The following is a 15,730-nucleotide window of genomic DNA, read 5'->3' on the forward strand; positions in this document are numbered from 1 at the left end:
CAGCCTCCTCCAGCTACGACCTCAGAGGGCTTGCTCTGCAATTCAAGCAGAAGTCTGAGCTGGTGAGGCACAAGGTGAAGACCTGGTACCTAACAATGTTTGATTGGATCTTCTCCTTAAATGAAATTTAACATGTAGACAATTACATATGAGAACATCACATAGGTCATAAAGTGCTCACCGGGTCAAAAATGCCTACTTGCCTGTGCAACTACAGCCTCCTTGATTGTTCACAGTATAATACATATATACAATATATATATTGTATAATCAAATGTTGTGGTGTTCCTCAAGGAACAGATATGAAGCAGACTGTATCATCTGAATAGTAATTTCTTCTAATATGGATATGCAATTCTGATATGCAGTGATCCATTACCCCACTGAATAAATCTTTAGGTGGACTGAGCGCTTTGTTTCAGATTTGGTATATGGTTTATTTTAGAAATTGTAATCAATAAGTGAACTTGCAAACTAAACTGTTAATCAATGTGAATAATACGTGTATCATGTACTAATTAGAGATTCAAAATGCAGCAGATTCCTTCAACATTAATCAAAATAAATTCTGATGAAGGAGACTTACAAATGTTCAGAAGAGCAGTATTCAATCTGTGATTGCATCACATATCACAATAAAAAAAATTAATTTTTGATGGAAAATGTAATTAGATGCATGAATATAATAGTCAATTGGAGCTTGAGAAGGTGTAAGGGATTAAAATATAATTACTACCATGAGAAGTCAAATGCCAACATCCCTAAAAAATAAATGTCAGAAGTAACTCATGTATGTGGAAAGGGAATAGTTTATCCACCTCTATTAAAAAAAAAAAAAAATCTAGTTAATAAAAACAGGTGGAAACTCTGAACAGAAAAGATCAAGATGTGCAAAAGAAGTTTGTAGGGAAAAAGCTGAGACATACTTCTTGTCATAACCTAAATACACTGCTAAAATGAACAAAATATCGCTCACAGCAAATTCTTGTTGATCATGATTATTCCTTTAGCACTGGTGATCACTATTTCATAAATAGTGAAATAATTAAAACAATATTGATTTGTGCATCATACTCACTTGAAAAATAATGTGTTGCCATTATTATGACTTGGCAACAAAGCAACTACATTTTAGGCATAAATACTTAGACTTTAGCAACAAGTGTAATGTGTGAGTAGTGAGAAAGGCAATAATTTCAAATAATCAGCTGTTTATGACATTGTCATAAGCTCAGAATAAATGGAAATCATCTGATTGTCATTAACAACCTACGAAAGTTAATGCATAATTTAGAAATTTTCATCATGAAAATGGAGAATGAATAGCAGGCAAAACAATGATTCAGTTGCAGGATCATAACATGAAAAGGATGATTTCATGCAACATTAGATGAATAAACCTAAGAAATCAAGGTGTAACAAGAGAGCTAGTCATGCAATAAAGAAGAAACTGCTGGAAACCTGTGAAAAGCCTTCTTCTCATGGTTTTTCTGTGGTGGAACAAAGAATTCTCCCTACCACCACCAAAATGAGGTGTAGATGCAATTCTAGTGTGTCCCACCATGGGAAACAATCTTTATTAGAGGGCAAGTGTTTGTATTTTTTGTAAGATCTACAACTTTCTGAAGTAGGTATTTTTAAATTAAATTATTCCTTTCTTTACAGCCTGCAATATTTAGTCTGTTTGATTCATAATAGCGCTGCACTGCATAAATATCAGTTTGCTCTTCTTTTATGATTCCCTCTTTCCCATCTCTTAAGCACTATAGACAGTTAAAAATATGTATTTGTAGCCTAGCAGAGGAAAGAAACCCCTTCCTTACTTGAGTGACTTAAATTATCTTAATTGGAGTACCAATTAAATGATTAACAGATTAGTCCCCAACACACTAAAATGACACTTCTCAGAAGTGATCTACTGAGTCAGATTGCAGATTCAGGGAGTGCTGTAACTTTTGATGTTGAGTGTAAAACTCAGAGGCTTTATTTGAAACTGCAAGGACTAGGAACTGTTGTTCTGAGGAAAAATGAGACATCAGTATATGAGGTAAGAAGCAGGGAAATAGGAATGGGTTGCCTATTGTGTTGACTGTTGTGGGAATACAAGAGATCCAGCTATTTTTTTCCTAAATTCCCTTAATGTAGGAGAAAAATGTCTGCAGAATTAGTAAAAATCCTGGCAGCCCTAATGGTATTGCCCTACTACACGCAGCTAATGCTGGAAAAGGTGCAGTCCTTGATTATGCACTTTGATGTGTAACATCACATGCACAAATTGTCCCTGGAGTTCAATGGATCTGCTAACATAAGTGAAGTTATTCCTCTTCTCTAGCAGGTGATGGGCCATGGAGTTTAGACAGGCAACTCTGCTTTTCTGGCTGGCTAACAAAGCAGGGTATGGATGCATGCCACTGAAAATAAAGATAACTCAGGTGTTAAAAGAAGCTGCTGGTAGACAGGAAAGATGCCTCCTATGAAAAATATCATACAAATTTGACATTTACCAAATGACTAAATTACAAACAAAAGTATATGCTAATATTAAACTGGGGAACAAACCCTGGAGCCAAAAGGGAGCTTCACACCTTGCAGGACTCAGGCCAGGATTTCACCCAAGGATTCAAACTGCAACAGAGCAGACAAAGCTGAAAGATGTGTGTTCACAGCTATGCTAAGCCCTTCCCTCACCTCTGGATGCTCATTTCCATTCCTTCCTTTTGGCCAGTGCTTGCTCTCTGTTTTAGCTCAGCTGATCAAATCAAGGAGCTAATCTGGCAAAAAAAAAACCCAAAAAAACAAAGAGAGAAAATCAGTGTCTAGCTTCACTATCAATAGTAGTGTTTTAACATTTTGTACTCATATCTATCCAAATCCGGAAACTTCCTCATTGGTGCAAGAGTTTGGTTCAATAGGAATTAGCTGTTCTGCTTTAGGTGTTTTAAAATGTGGTCTCAGCAACAATTTTTAGTCATTCACACATTATAACACAAATATAATTGCCATAAAGCTGTGGCTTAGGCCCATAGCTTATACAGAACATTTCTCTAATAATGCATGCTTCATTAATATCAGGTATAACTCATATTCCTTGTTCAGTGTGCATCAGTTTTTTTGTTGGAGCACATTTTACCGTGTTATTATTCTAATGACTTGCATAAAAGCACAAACTTGCATAACAAAATCCAGGCTGTATCGTGTTTATAAAGTATGACCGTTGACTGATCTACAGTGAATTACAGCTTAGCAAAGTACATTAAATTCTGTTTTCTGAGACAATTTACATTGCATATGCTTTTTTTGCAGTATGATGTGTGATCAGAAAGCAGGCACTACCCAAAGGTTGTGGAAGGCTAGCAATTTTGTCAGGTTTGGCAAAACAGGAAGTTGCACATATTAACTCAAGCTGTGCTGAATCCTTTGTCTTCAGTCACCATCAGTGCTCCCCTTATATCATGCTCTTCATTTTCTAAAGGAGAAAGAAAATCACTGGCTGGACTAATGATCTGTGTTTGTTCCCATCCAGAAACGGACTATATGCCCTCTGTTGTGCAGAAACATTTCTTTAAATGTTTTAGAATGTGAAGATTGAAATATATGCATGCATACTTGCATTTATGTACATGCACCTAAGGCTTCCTAACTTTGTGGGTTTTGTTTGTTTGTTTGGGTTTGGGAGTTTTGTTTGTTTGTTTTGGGGCTTTTTTTTTTATTATTTGAGACTATTCTTAACCTGCCATACTATTCACCAAGAACCAAATTCTGAACTTTACAGATTAGCTAGGTCACTTGGAGGGCAACAGAAGGCAAGATGAGTCATATACTCCTTCAGGCTCAATTGTAAGTCTAGGTATATCTTTGGGAGTTTGATAAATTAAGTTCTCAATGTATCTACAGGCTCCTTTTTAAAAAGGTAGGTATTAATTTCTTTTCATAATAGTTTTACATTCAACTCAGTCTATTTATAAAGAGTTATTGTGACTTCTAACTTGCTCACACTTTCTTTATATAGCCTGTGTCAGTAGTGGGATCTGAAGAAAATCTGGCTGCTATTCTTACAGATTTGGGGTTTGAAAGTGTAGAGGGGATGAGCACATTAATTTGCAGCCATGTGTTATAGGGAATGCCTTTGTTGGTATCAGATTGCCCCACAGTCCACCCAAGCAAGGAGTCTTTGGTGGAGTTGCATAATCCAAGGTGCCAAAATTATCTCTTCTGACCACCAGAAGAGATCTTCAGACCTAGAAATTACCCATCTTGGGCATCTGTACAGTTCAGATTTAACACAGAACCTGAAGCTGATAAATTCCAAGGTGGAAAGCCAAGAACACATTTGCTGAAGACGAAATAAGATTGAACCTGGAGCTTGTTTAATTTTCTGCCATGAGAGACAGTGACCTGTTTGGATCCTTAGAAAGCAATTTAATACCTGCAAGTTCATTATTCCTTGCAACACCAGCTTTGACAGCTTTTGCACAGTCACAGGATCGATGAGGTTAGAAGAAACCTCCGGAGATCATCTAGTCTAAGCTCCGTAGTCCAAGCATGCCACCTACAGCAGGTTGCCCAGGACCATGTCCAGATGGCTTTTGAATATCTGTCTCTAAGGATGGAGACTTCACAACATCTCTGGGCAACCTGTGGCAGTGCTCAGTCACTCTCACAGTAAGACAGGTTTTTTGTGTGTTTAATTGAAATATTCTGTATATCAGTTTTTGCCCTTTGCCACTTGTCCTTTCACTGGATATCACCGAGAAAGTCTGGTCTGGTCTTCTTTACTCCCTCACATATTGATGCACATGCATAAGATGCACCCTGAGCTTTCTCTTTTCCAGGTTGTATAGTCCCAACTCTCTCAGCCTTTCCTCATATATCAAAATCTCCAGGCTCTTAGTCATCTTGTTGGCACTTCATGCAACTTGCTCCAGTATGTTCATGTCTCTCTTATACAACAGGGGGGCTCAGCACTGAATGCAGTAGGCCAGACACTGTCTCACCATGGCTGAGTAGCAGCATGACCTGCTGGCCATGCTCTTCCTATTGCAACCCAGGAGATCTTCTTTACCACAACAGCACACTGCTGGCTCAGTTTCTTGTCTACCTACCAGGACTCTGAGATACTCCTCTGCAGAGCTGCTTTCCAGCCTGTACTGATGCACAGACTTATTCTTCTTGCATTTCCCTCTGTTGAACTTCATGAGGTTCCTTTCCGCTCATTTCTCCAACCTGTCAAGATTCTTTTGAATGGCAAGTCCTCCCAGATTTGTATTGTCTATGAGCTTGCTGAGCGTACACTCCATCACATCAGCTACGTCATTTTTCAGAAGTATTTGCCCCAGTATCAACCCCTGGGTAAATAACTAGCGACTGACTTCCAAGTGAACTTTGAGCTACTGATCACAATCCTCTGAACCTGGCAGTTCAGCCACTCTTCAGTCCACCTCACCTCTACTTCATCAGTTTGCCTAATAGGATGTTATAGGAGATAGTCTCAAAAGCCTTACTGAAGTCAGATAAACAAAATCCAGTGCTCTATCTATCCACAAAGCTAGTCTTCTATTATTAGAAGAGTACCAGGTTAGTCAAGCTTGATTTCCCCTTCATAAATCAATGGTCATCACTACAAATCACCATCTTGTCCTTAAGATGTTTGAAAATGCTTTCCAGGATTATTGTTTTCTTGTAACTGTCTCTGCACACTCAGTGTCTCTATATTCCTTCCAGGTCACCTGGCCCTGCTTTCACCTCCTGTATGCTTCCTTTTTATATCTCCATTTAGCCACGACCAACTTGTTCATCCATGCAGGCCTCCTGCCTCTTTGGCTTGACTTGTTGCATGCTAAATTGGACCTTTCTTTAGCTTGGAGGAGGAGATCCTTAAAAATGAACCAGACACCCTGGACCCCTTTTCTCTCCAGGACCGTCTACCAAGGGACTCTTTCAAGCATATCCCTCAGTGGCCTGGGGCTGAGTATGGAGTTAGCACTGTGGAGAGATCAGACTCAGGACCAGTCTGCTCCCCTGAAATCCAGGGATGCAATCCTACTTTTTGCTTTGTTCCCTCCTCTCAGGATCCTGAACACCACCATCTCATGGTCGGTGCACCCAAGGCTTGCACATCCCCCACCAGTCCATCATTGTTTGTAAGTATGAGGTACAGTAGTGCGTCTCTCCTGGTTGTCTCCTCCATTACCTGTGTCGAGAAGCTGTCATCCATGCACTCCAGAAGCCTCCTATATTGCTTTGGCATTTCTCCACTTTTTTTTTTTTAAATGCTGTCTCTTAGTGTGAGGAGTGAAGGTACTCCCACCTTTGGTAAATGACAGGGTGACCAGATGGGTCTAGTCTTTGATATTCCCAGTAGCACCTAGTCACTGGCTCATTACTGGACATTTGTTCTAGTGTATTAATTCTGTCAGACTTTTTTTTTTTAATAGAAACATTGACCACCATGTACAGCCCATAGTAAAAGCAGTGGAACTCCATCTATAATACAGCATGAAGCATGGTTTGACTCTAAACTCCCATCACTGTCATTTCTGCAGACACTAACCTGTTTAATATCAGGTGGCTGTTATAGAAAGGAAGAGCAGCAAGGGGTTTTGAAGGAAAATGTGTTAGATCAGAAAGGTTTAATAGCAATACATAAAGCCACAACCTAGGGGAATTTTCATTAACTATCTCAAAATATTGTCAGTGGAGTTGGGGGAAGAGAGGCGAGAAGTGCAGCACTTAAATAAGTTGCTGTGCACAAGACAATAATCTTCAGTCATGTCCTTTGCACTTGCCACTCATGTCCAGTATTAGCAAAAAATTATGCTTGTCTTTGGAAAGTGGAACAGATGTTGAATTCTTTCCTCTTTAATAATTTACACCAGGCTCTCAAAAGATCTGCAAAGAAATGGAAAGCAGAGTTGCTTTCAATATTTAAAATATTATGAATATTCATCTTTCACTTTTACTATGGTTTGAATCCACCACAAATGCAAAGGACAACTGTTCAAAATGTTTTATATGCTGTATATAGCTAAATGCTTCTCTTCTCCAATACGATTTGTCAAGTCTGCAAATATTACTCAGGCCCCCTGTTTACTTCATATCTATACATAAGGCATACTGTGAAAAACAAATCTTCATCCAGCAGAATCTGATTTTTGGGTCAAGTTTCCTGAAAAAATGTACTACGTTATAGATCTTTTTCTGCATTGCTATTAATCCCTCATCATTCCATAAGAGCATAAAAATACTCTTTAATGCTGGTGAAATATTCAGGGAAAAAATATTCTAATTAAATAAAAACACTTTCCAAGGGAACAATAAGAGTCTTTGGACAGTTGCTAGTGAGAGAGCACTACAAGCATATTTTGTCCTCCAAGCATATTTTGTCTGCATACATTTTTGCATCATGAAGAAGAAAATGTAGAGACAAGCAGAAGGGACTGCTTCTTCACCAATAACTTCATCCTTATTTTTATCTTGGCATTAGGATATTGCCTTGCTTTATATTACAGCATTGCCTGTGCAGGGGGAGAAATGAAAGGGAAGTCAAATTCATCCAGTGGCTCCAGGAGGTGCTATTTACAGTGTCCTAATAAATATATAAATCTCTTAATAAGCAAACACTCTGAATAGATACATAAGAAATGTACTGATCATACAGCTGAGATTGGATCCTGTCTGACAACACTCAACAGCTACTGATTTACAGCTCTCGATGGCACAAGGTACGTACCTACCAGTCAGTGTGTTTGAAGAACCACATCCAGGCTCTTGCCAGCAGCATCCCAGTGTGAATCCCATGCTTCACAGAGTCAGCCAAACTCTCAGCACCACTGTTTGTTTTGGAGCGGTGGCAAAGAAATGACAAGGGATGAAGTGGCAACAAGAATAAGGTGCACATGGCCCGATATATTTCTCAATATGCATTGTATTTGTGTGCTGTTCATAGGCTTTTCCCTGGGAACAATGTTGGTGACTGTCTTCTAGTAGGACTGGAGTTCACCAAGAATGTTGTACTTCAACGTCAGTCTCTAATGCAGTCATACAGGCTCTTTAGGATGTCGGGATCAAGACTAGATTAATTGTGTAAGGTGTGGTACCACCAAAAAAACCCCACCAAAACAAAAAACCAAACCAACAACACTTGAGCTATCACAAAGCAATCCAGAAAAAAGCTAGGTCATTAGCAGAACGGCAATACCCTCACTCAGCCTGCATCAATCTGCAGATGGATTGTACATCCTAGTGCAGGATACAGCTAGAGACATGCTGTAAATAGCAATTCGACCTGAAGAACATAAATGAATTTTGACTTTTTTTTTTACTCCTCACACTTTGATTTTCCCTTCAAATCCAGGAGACTGGGATGACAGTCAGAAGGAGACTGTATTCTCTGACAAATATTCCAACACCAAAGAATTTACTTCTTGGTATTTGTTGGTACCTTTAACACTCAGAGTTTACAAGCCTGAAATTAAAGATTAGCCATCTAATATAATTTGAACTACAAGCAACACAATATCTTGAACTCTACGAGGTATGCGATGGAGCTTACAAAGAGGCCCTAACCAAGGACCACAAGGAGCAAGAGAATTCACAGATGTGTTTCTGCACTGAAGGCTGTTACCAGTGCAGACACAAGGCACCTAACTGGTGTAGCCTCTCCTGCCAGAAGTTGCCAGAATACAAGGCACAGGCAGGAGCTGTGATATGTTACCTTGGTGCAGCTACCCAGCCCTGCATTTACAGGTTCCCATCTTCCTGCTGGAGGTGCTGGTACCAAAGCACAGGGCTTTCCAGACCAAAAGGCTGTCTAACCAGTACAGGGCCCTTTCCCCAAGGGAAGAGGGCACTGCCTGCCTGCAAATCCTCCATACATTTTCAGCACCTGTTAAAGGAGGAATCCTGCTTCTAGAGGGCTTCTCATGCAAGAAGCTCCAAGGCTGACAGGGCAGATATTTGTCTATGAAGCATCACACGTTTGTTCCAGCACAAAGGTATGCCAAAGGATATTGTCCTAATTCACAGAGGCAGGAAGAGTTTGTTATCCCCCAGCCCAAATATTTATTTTGGGGTACAAGAAAGTAGGATCTAAGCACTGATCTGGAGAAGAAAACCCTAGGGAAGCTACCCTTGTGGTGAAGTCTGGGCCCACATGTCAGCATTTTCAATCTAAATTACCAATAAAGCCAAACCACTTAGGGCTACAGCTTGGAGTACATACATAGGCACATTTGTCTTAGAAGTCCAAAGCTATACAGCAAGTAGCAACAGGCACAATTTGCAACATGGGAAATTCCAATCACATACAAATAAATGTTTTTATGCCATGAGGGTAGTGACAGAGGAACAGGGGGACCCAGGGAGGTCGTTTGAGCTCTGTCCTTGGAGATGCTCAGCACTTGACTGGACAAAGCCTCACACAACTTCATGAAATGTGTCTGTGCTCTGAGCAGGGGGTTGACAGGATGACCTCCAGAGATTTGTTCCAACGTAAATTATTATAACTTTGCTATATTTATCTATTCACAACAGAAATTGCTCACACACTGCCCTGACATCCACAGGTATTCCAGGAGAGCATTGCATAGCCCCAGCCCAGATACAAGGAGCTCCAAATCCCTTCAGCTAAGCAAAATTACTTCCATCTTCCATGAAGAACATTTATGTGTTTGTCATGAGAAGCTGCAGATGTACAGGAAAAGAAAGGGCCATCCCTGAAATATTTATGGCTTTTCCACTGAAAGACATTAATTTTAAAACAAACAAAAAAACAAAACCAAACCCACAGCATACTAACAGTATATGCATTTGGGGTTGTTTCCAGGTAACCTTTGTAACCCCATCTACTCCCACTGATTAACCAAGCTGCCTAGTAGGAGGTTTCTTATGTTCCACATCAAACTGGTGGTTAGTGTATACCCTGCAGCAATATGTTTTATAACCTTCTGAAAACATGAAACATTGCCATGTGTAATAGGAATACATGAGGACATTCTCATTAGATAAACAGAAAACCCTGTTAAACTCTCACCAAGCTAGGGAATATTTTCTTTCCAATATATTGTTTGCTTCCTTTGGGAAATTCTATCCTTAACAAAACAGCACCTTCATAGAGGCTGTAATGGGTTGCTTAAAAACAAACAAACAAAAAACCCACACACAAATCCTGAGAGAAAAGCCATGAGGAGAATTAAACATTTGTGCTGTCAAAGCATTAAAAACAAAAATACAAAGTGTGCTATATTTAAATTAACTTTAATAAGAAGTACAAAAAGATAATGTTAAGCAATATTTTGCATGTGGTTAATAAATATTCTTCAACAGCAAGCAGTAACACATTCAAACATAAATCCAGTTATTTCTTTTACATTTTAGAAAAGTAACAACTTTTTCCAGTTAAAACAAGGTCACAAATTACAGAATATTATCATCCTCTTTAATTATTTAGAACTATGAAACCTACTAAATAAGTGAACTGTCACCCAGAAAATTTTATATGATGTTGATGTTCAAGGTTAAGTATACTTACATTTATCATGCAGTTTCTTACTGTGCATATTTGATTGGTGTTTAATTTTCTTTAAAATTATTGGTTCCATTCTTCCTGTTTCCCTATTTCTTCTTGATATACTGGAAGCACCTATTTTCAAACTCCTATACATTTTCATGCCTAAGTGACTCACTAAAGTAGATTTGTCATCCAATGCATAAATGCTGTCTGACTCCAGCCCAGCTGAAAAATTGCTAACAATGTCTGAATCAGACTCCACATTATTTTTACTATTTTTTTTTAAATCAAGCATAACAAGATTGAGTGTAATCACTTCCATTAAAATTGAAGTGCCTTCAAATATTTCCTAATAAAGTGACTATTTGGAGGGGAGAGGGTGAAGGGGTGCTGTTTAGTAACTGATTTTTAACAGTTTATAGATACGGTGCATATTGTACATATGTATTCTAATAGATGTAAAGTACTACATTGCATTCCATGCTAATGCTAAGCTACAGTAGCCTACAAACTGATAAGTCCAGCCAAAATTAACATCTAATAAAGAATATCAAAAGCAGTTGATTCAAGCAATATCTTGTTCCATTCTCTATTTCCATCCGTCCTCAACAGCATAGACAGATGGATGAAGTACAGGAAAACAAATATAACACTTCAACCTGTTGAAGCTCACCTCTCTGAATATCTGTAAGCACTCAGTGCAATCCTTAAAAACCTTGAATGCATAAAGACACACTCCAGGCCACTTGACTGAGTGAAATATTCACAACATTATATAAGGAATTAAACTTTGAAAGCAAAATATAACTTTTAAATCATCCAATAATAAAAATATATTAATATATATTTATGTAGACACCAACACTAGAGGAAGAGTATACATCATCTTGCATATTTTAAAACATCCTCCAAATTCCTTTTCGTGAGTGTTATCACCTACTCCTAATGCATAGCACTTTCACAATATTCTTAAAAGGCATTAATATATACCAGGAATGAAACAGACATCAAGTCCTGTATTTCAGTATGGTTGGCTCTTCTTTTAAGGGCTTATTTTCATCGTTTAAAGAACTAAGCACCTCTATCCAAAGGAGAGCCCAGGTGTACTCCCCTTCTGTAAAAAATCTTTACTGACTTCAGTGACATAGACAAATATCCTGAAGATGCTTATCAGTTTTGTTTTAAATTCAGTAAGTGAGTTCAAGGATTCACCTAGAGCGTTCTGAATCCAGAAAATTAAATGCTTTAAAGTAGAGGAAAACAAACTTTTTATGTGATTAACATCTGCCATTCACTTAAACAAACTTTTGAGCCTTTACGTTCTACTAAGAAAGGTCTAAAGTGATGAAGCCACTCACTGACTCTCAGAAGGCTGGAATTAACAAATGGATTCAGAATAGAATTAACAGTTCTGGTTGTTAAGGAGTTTGGGTTATCTACAGAAATGAGGAAGAGGAGGTCTCCTTGAGTAAAAAAAAAAAAAAAAAATAAGGGAAGGAAATGTTAAAGACATACTTAAAGTTATACTGCAAACTGACAGCATTCTAGCAGGAAGCACACTGTCATTGGGAAGAGGTGGAAGAAATCCTAAGACTCCGCTTTCTAAAGAACCGCTCCCTTTACTGGAGACTCAAGCGTGAGCTGACTCACATCAAATCACACAATTACTTTAACACTTCAAAGTCTTTAAGACAAAGGTAATGTTAAAGACATACTTAAAGTTATACTGCAAACTGACAGCATTCTAGCAGGAAGCACACTGTCATTGGGAAGAGGTGGAAGAAATCCTAAGACTCCGCTTTCTAAAGAACCGCTCCCTTTACTGGAGACTCAAGCGTGAGCTGACTCACATCAAATCACACAATTACTTTAACACTTCAAAGTCTTTAAGACAAAAACTTTATACATTACATCAAATTATACCACATTCAGAGATTCTATTTAGCTATTTAACTTTCTTGCCTCATTTTAAAATATTTTATTCCTCTGCTTTAAAACCCATTGCATTGTTTTCTAAATTTTATCATTTTCTGTCTACACATAATGGGGCATAGACTGATGATAGCTTCATATCCATACTGAAATCATCTTTCATGAAAATTTATTAAGAATGGAAATGTCCAGAAGCATAGACTTAACCTATTTTGTGAAAGTTCAAGGCAAAAACTTGTGTATCACTAAGCTTTCCGAATAGGAATGAGAGGTACGGAGGATGGATGCTGACTATCTGTCCTAAAGCGAAAGTCACATTCTTTAAGAAAACAAAACCTGTAATTAACAAAATTCTGCTTCATTCCTGAAGCTTCTTTTCCCCCCTCTGCCCTAGATGTCCCATGTGTCAGGAAGCACACAACATTGCATGGTTTTCACAAAGCAGTCAGCAGAAGCCTCTCAGTTTCAAAGGCACAACTCATGTCCCTCAAGTTCAACAGGATTGTACAAGAAGTATTTCAATTTCACATGCTCTAAAAGTTACTTTCCCACAACTCACATGTGGTAATGAAGGCTCAGAACTGAAGCTGAAACAAAAATACACATTACCTCCTTCACTGGTTTCTTCCTCAATCATATCAATCCACTGGCACAGTAACAAAGCCATTTGTTTCCTCTCTCCCCCTTTCCTCCCCCATGCATCCCTACCTCCTCCCAGCTGCTTCTGGTTGCTTTCACACAGTCAGTTTATGGCCACCCTTAAAAAGTCTCACCACCCCATATGTTATCTATAACCACTGGGAAGAGAGGGTGATTCAGTAAGGCTCCTGTTTGGTGCCTGGTGAAACTCTTTCATGCTCTCTCCTGTGACTATACAGGCAGACTGGGTCCTTACATTAACATAATGTTCAGTGATATGAGTAGTCTCCCAAGCTAAAGCTCCTATCTCAGAACATCTACCATAATAATGTCTTTAAAGATGCTCAACAATGCAGCAGTTACAAGTTGAATTAACCCAGATGTGGAAGGTGAAGGTAATTTAATTGGCTATAACATAATGGAGAAGTTTGAAAGCCACTTTCTTAAAAGCAATCTGTTAAGAAGTCTTCAGCAGACAACCCTGACTGATAAAGCCTGCTGATCTCTATATTCTTCATGCTGATTTACAAATTACTGTTATATTACTGACCACATGCATCCAGAAGTACATGCCCCAGTACTACATTGTAAATCTATTTCATAAACCTCGTTCAGAATTATGGTAATTCCAATCCAAGTTTACCACAGTGTTATATCATTGTATTTACTGTATTCTTTTCTTATGTCCCAAAAAATATGACACCCTGACCCAAGAATAATGGGAAATTAGATTAACATGTCAACCAAAAATTTCACTAGTAGATTCCATGTGCAAGCCTTTGATAATGATGTGACTTGCGTTCGCTCACTTGTGCTCTCTCTCCCTGCTTTAAGTATTTAAGACCAGCAAGTTTTACACAAAGTAAATGAAACTTCTAGGTATTTGGCACATAAATTTGTGAGACCAGCTTTAAAATCCCAGACACAGACTCTGTGCTGCTGAATGGAACAAAGGCCTAAGTCTTGTACTCCAGTTTTCCTTGCACAATGCTTGCGTTCACTTAAATCTTTACATTCAAATTCACTTATTCAGTTGTTACTCTTACAAATTTGCAACTTATGCGCAGTCAGTTTACTCATTATAAATATTGCCATAGTGAAATAATAAAGCAGACTCCTTCCTCCCACAGAAGGAGTTTGTTTCAACACAGACCAGCTGAACTAAAAATGAAACTTTTCTGGAGCATGCACAGTCAAAAGCCTTGTTGATGCCCACGATAACTGCATGTAGATAATTAAAATGTATTCTTTTTTACTGACTGAATGTATATAGTATGCCTATTTTCTCTATATTAGTGTGTGACAAATGTATTCTTAGCATGTGATAAACACCTGGTTTTTTTTTGTCTGACTAAGCATAACAAAAGCGTAGAGAAAATGGTCAGTGAATGAAAAAATAATTGTACCCAATAAAAGCCGTAGCAGCAGAGCTGACTAACATAAGACATCATCATGCTTCTTGTGCAAACTGAAGATATGCTTTTTGCATGCAGCTCTGAATTACACAGATGTTATTTTCCAGAGAAGAAGTCTTGTTGGGGAAGATTTGTACTATTAAAAATCTTTGAGGGGTCCCATTCTTGGATAAGGATGCAAAATCCTTCCTTATCAGGTAATCCAACATGACCCTGAGCACACTCATGTTTGTAGTGGGGAGAGTTCTGACTATACAGCATTGTGCATGGAATAATACACAACATTCTTTAAACACTGTGAAGGGTTTGGAGTACCTGGGATGTGGCCAAGGGTGAAACACAAACCTCTGTTTCTCATACCCCAGTCCAGTGAGGTTTGGAGAGTCCCTAGATCTTGCTGATGTAAACAGAAGGCAAGAACTCCCACTAGGTCACAGGAAGGAGACCTCAGCTACAGAAAACTTAATTGAGCTACTCAAGTTCAAGAGTTGTTTAGCATGGGCCTCCATTAAACTATACAGACTTTGCCAAAACAGAGTTAAAAGTGAAGGGATTTTTCTACAGTTCTAATATTTACAATTATTTGTACATATGTACATATTTATATATTTATTCATACCTGGACAATGTGATGTCAAAGGGATAATTTATAATTTACAAATGAAATATTTTAAAAATGTATAATTATACCATGAAAAAACCTTTTTTTTTTTTTTATTGCTTGCCTTCCAGCCTTATGCTCATAATAACATTATTGCACACACCTCCATCTTACATGGAAGATCTACATTTGTATATAAATATATATGAAAATAAGGAGATTTTTATTTTAATGTTCTGAGTAAAGTGCTAATTTTTTAATTACTGTTAATGAGAAAGGTTTAATCTGACAGTTTAATTAGAGGGACTTCAAGGTGTACACACCTTGTTCATGCTTCTCCCTTTTATTTATAACTTAAGAAATGTCTTTATTTTACTGATGTCAGCTCTGTCTTAACTACTAATTCTGTTCATAATGTGCATTTGTGACCTTGGCATCTATACTGTCACACAAAATACAAAACAATCACATTGAAAGCAAAGAGAAAGCAAGAAAATAAAACAGCAAATGAAAGCAGTGTTTCTCTTTGTTGTTTTTACCACATTTCCATGTCTTAAGATACTCTTTTATTTGATTTTAGAAATATTTGTACAACTTTGTTAAACTCTGAACATACCTATTTTATGCACTATACTC

The sequence above is a fragment of the Pterocles gutturalis genome, unplaced genomic scaffold (assembly GCF_000699245.1).
Source record: "Pterocles gutturalis isolate BGI_N339 unplaced genomic scaffold, ASM69924v1 scaffold31922, whole genome shotgun sequence".
Lineage (NCBI taxonomy): Eukaryota > Metazoa > Chordata > Aves > Pterocliformes > Pteroclidae > Pterocles > Pterocles gutturalis.